Source organism: Hordeum vulgare, chromosome 7H, assembly GCF_904849725.1.
Source record: "Hordeum vulgare subsp. vulgare chromosome 7H, MorexV3_pseudomolecules_assembly, whole genome shotgun sequence".
In the NCBI taxonomy this organism is placed as follows: domain Eukaryota; kingdom Viridiplantae; phylum Streptophyta; class Magnoliopsida; order Poales; family Poaceae; genus Hordeum; species Hordeum vulgare.
Genome location: NC_058524.1, coordinates 570,753,150 through 570,757,283, shown reverse-complemented (window position 1 = coordinate 570,757,283; position 4,134 = coordinate 570,753,150). Strand labels below are relative to the sequence as shown.

General features: G+C 40.0%; 1 long non-coding RNA gene across 1 annotated transcript; it reads left to right on the top strand.

The window, feature by feature from the left end:
* Positions 1-2,695: 2,695 nt before the first annotated feature.
* LOC123411275 lies at positions 2,696-3,130 on the top strand. Its single transcript, XR_006613225.1, has 3 exons — positions 2,696-2,797; positions 2,891-2,941; positions 3,038-3,130. It is a non-coding gene; the product is annotated as an uncharacterized LOC123411275 (long non-coding RNA).
* The last annotated feature ends 1,004 nt before the right edge of the window (positions 3,131-4,134 follow it).

The window sequence follows — 4,134 nt, the reverse complement described above, 5'->3', positions numbered from 1 at the left end:
TTCACACATGATAACTCATTTCTAAGAACACTTTTTAAAAATAATTGCCTTATTACAGGTTTATTATTTTTCCTGGTAAATTTGTCACATATAATGACACAATGCAAAGGTTTTCCATTTTTTTGATTGTTTTTGAATATTTCATGGCCATTTCAAAATGTGGTCAAAACGGCGGGTATGACCGTTCCTACCTAGTGGTTGAATCTAGGAAATCTTTTGGTGTTTCTCTGATTAAATAGATATTTTTGTACCTAAAAACCATTTTTGGAAAAATAAATAGCAAACTATGAGGCAGGTGCAGTTCAAATTTGACCCGCTTCCAACTGATTCAACGAAAATTTGTCTTTTTCACAAGAGGTGGATCAAAGCTTTCAACACCAAACCATTTAGTGAATTGTACATTAAATATGGCCTAGTTTTCTATAAAAATAATTTGGTACAATTTTGAAACAAATATATAGTAGGCCCTTCACTAAAAAGTCATTTTGGGCACTCGGAAAAAGGAAAATGAAAACTCCATTTGGCAAAATTGTTTGTCATTCCAACATGCACCATTGTGCAAAATATGATATCATTTGAACAAACTATGACATGAATGTGGCCATGAGATTGATCGTTTGGCTTAAAAACCATGAATCTTCACACATGATAGCTCATTTCTAAGAACACTTTTTAAAAATAATTACCGTATTATAAGTTTGTTATTTTTCCTGATAACTTTTTCATATATAATGACACAATGCAAAGGTTTTCCATTTTTTGATTTTTTTTGAAATTTTCATGGCCATTTCAAAATGTGGTCAAAACGACAGGTATGACCGTTCCTACCTAGTGGTAGAATCTTGGAAAACATTTGATGTTTATCTGATTAAATAGATACTTGTGTACCTAAAAATCATTTTTGGAAAAAATAAAGAGCAAACTATGAGGAAGCTGCAGTTCAAATTTGACCCGCTTCCGCCTGATTCGACAAAAAATTGTCTTTTTCACGAGAGGTGGATCATAGTTTTTTGACACCCAATCATTTGGTGAATTGTACATTAAATGTGGCCTAGTATTTTAGAAAATTGGTTTGCTCCAATTTTCCAATAAATATATGGTAGGTCCTTCACAAAAAAACCTCATTTTGGGTACTCGAAAAATGGAAAATGAATTTTCCGTCCAAAGAAAATGAAAACTTCCTCAGGCAACTTCATTTTGGGTAAATATAATGAGACAATGCAAAGGTTTTCTAATTTTTTGAATTATTATTGAATTTTTCGTGCCCATTTCAAAATGCGGTCAAAACTGAGGGGCTTGACCGTTCCTAGCTAGTGGTTTAATCTTGGAAAACTTTTGGTATTTCTCTAATTAAATAGGTACTTATGTACCTAGAAATGACTTTTGAAAAAATAAAGAGCAATCTATAAGGCAGCCAGAGTTCAAATTTGACCCGCTTCCAAACGAATCAGCGGAAATTTGTCTTTTTCAAGAGAGTTGGATAAAAAACTTTTGACACCCAACCATTTGATTAATTGTACATTAAATATGGTCTAATATTGTAGAAAAATGACTTGGTGTTGCGTTGGAGCCCACATGAATGGAGCTTTGTCGGGCGGCGTGGTGCTGCGTTGGAGCTCTTGGCGTGCCATTGAGAGCTGCAACGGAGGTTCATGGCGATGTCATCGGTGCTTCGTTGAAGCTTTTTCACGCTCGGTGCTGTCATGACATATTGGTGTGATCAAACGATCACCATTGCGCAGATCAGGCAGCTACTAGGTGGATGATTTCTAGACAAAATCATCTCGCTGACTGGTAGCGCATATTGTTAATCGATTATGACCAATTTAGATGGTCATAACGTCATCATAGCTTGTACTTCATTCTGATTGGTCTATGGACATGTCACGCGGATCAAGCATCAGAGATCGTCGGATACTTCCAGATCCAACGGACCACACCCCCTCACCCTCTCACCCTCTCACCCACCCACCGCGAGCTCCTCTCTCTCCCCCGTGCAGCGAACCCTAGCCACTCTCCCCCGCACACCACTCCTCCTCCATGGACTCTGAAATCAGTTTGTCTGAACCTGGTGACAAGATATCTATAGTTCATTGAAATAACCTCACAGGTCCTAGTGGTGCAAGAGAACAATACGTGTAGTGAAGAGAACAATACCTGCTCCTTGTACGTTTGAGATGCACTGGTCATTAAAGGCAAGGTTACACAACATGGGCTACATATATATGCAATAGAGGGAGCACAGAAGGAGACCGGCGATTCAATTAGTGAACCATCTTCATCTTCTCGTCGCTGATCCAATCCTCATCACCTGCTCCTTGTACGTTCCCATGATGCTTTGCTAATTTCTCACCCCAAATCTCTTTCTATCCCAACTTCCAAACTTATATCCGATTATTAGTACTAATCCAATTATTCGTCCCATTCTTGAGCTTGGGTTGTGAGAGATGTGTGTTGTTGCGACTGATCTAGGTCCCATGTCCGATCAATCTCAAAGAATTAAACACAATGCAAGTTAGTTCGGGTCGCTATTTGGGGCGCCTTTAGATTTACCGGAAGAGTTCGATGCAAACAGACTTGTATTGAAAATCAATATGAGGTTGTACGATTAATTCCACCAACCAGCAGGTTCAAGTTTTGTCTGTTTTAATTTCCATTGAGCAATACATCATGCAATTCCTCTCACATATCTCTCCCTACAATTCTTCCAACTTGACAGGTCCTAGTGGTGCAAGAGAAGTACCGCGGCTGGGTGTTGGACGGTGTGTGGAAACTTCCCACGGGGTTCATTCAGGAGGTAAGGACGCACCAAAGATCATGGGCGATGCAGCCGTACCGTAGTACGTGATGCGTGTCGCTGGTACTATAGCAATTGTTGTTCCTTTTGCAGTCAGAAGAAATATACACAGGAGCCATCAGAGAGGTCCAGGAAGAAACAGGGGTAAGCAAAAAAAAAATCCTCTTGCAGTCCGTTCTCTGGGACTATCTTGCGAGGATTAGTTCTGTATGTGTTGCTCTTGTGGTGTGATATGTGCAGGTTGACACAAGTGCTCGGAGCCGCAAGTTCTGAACCTGAAGGTTTATGCTGCATTTGTTTCTTTCAGGGCAAGAGGACTACAACAGGCTGAGCCCGCTAAGCTACAGAGGAGCCTATACCAGATCATGTTGTGGCTCTACTACCACAAGGTCGTCGACGTCGCGCACTTCCTGCTCTTCGTCGAGGGCAAGGCCGTCAAGCCCACCGTCGCTGGCGTCCTCGAGTCCATTCCCGTGTGTTCCTCGCCTCATCAGATTTTCGAAAATTCACTAGTACCAATCTGACTCTGCTTGTGTGTTCTGAGTCTTAATCTCTCTGTCTCTGTTTCTCTTTCAGGGTGTGAAGGTGGTGTACAGGACCAAGGAACTTGAGGAGCAGCAGGCGAGGAGGTCCGAACCATTATTTGCCGAGTTCCTCCATTCATTTTCGATGCCCATTCATTTTCTATTAATATTCAAATTCTCATGAAATTGATGTCATATAGCTTGGTTAATACCATGGGGTATGAGATGAGCCATAGTCTTGTGCAAGCATTTTTTTAATGCCCATTTGTGAGTGTTGTCCTGTAACTTTATCCCTTGTTAATACCATCAAATATCATATGAGACATAGTCTTGTGCAAGCACTTTTTTGAATGTAGCCATGGTCTTGCAAGCAACCAGCTGGTAAAACATGCTGTTGTTGTGCTGGACTGATTGCAACAGTCGTTGCTTGATAGTAGCAGTAGTAACTCAAATAAGGTCCAATAATAAATTATGCAACGTGTGTTCTTGTTCATTAATATCATAAAATTAGGAGCAAGGATTTGGCTTTCGTTTCGCTTTCACTCAATGATACTGGTTGTTGTATATGGCCAAGATAAATTGAATCCCGTTGTTTTCTTTTTGATGTACACACATGCACATGATGGACACTCATGAACAACAACAACCATATTACTTACTACCTAGGTGTTCCAGAGATTGTTGTATTATTTATGTTATTTTTTACTTTCAGAATATTGTGCGCTTATACTTTCTTCACATTGCGTGTTTTTCTTGCTGAATGCATATATCTCAAGCATTGTACTTGTGTGTTTGCTTAGGTGGATAGCTACT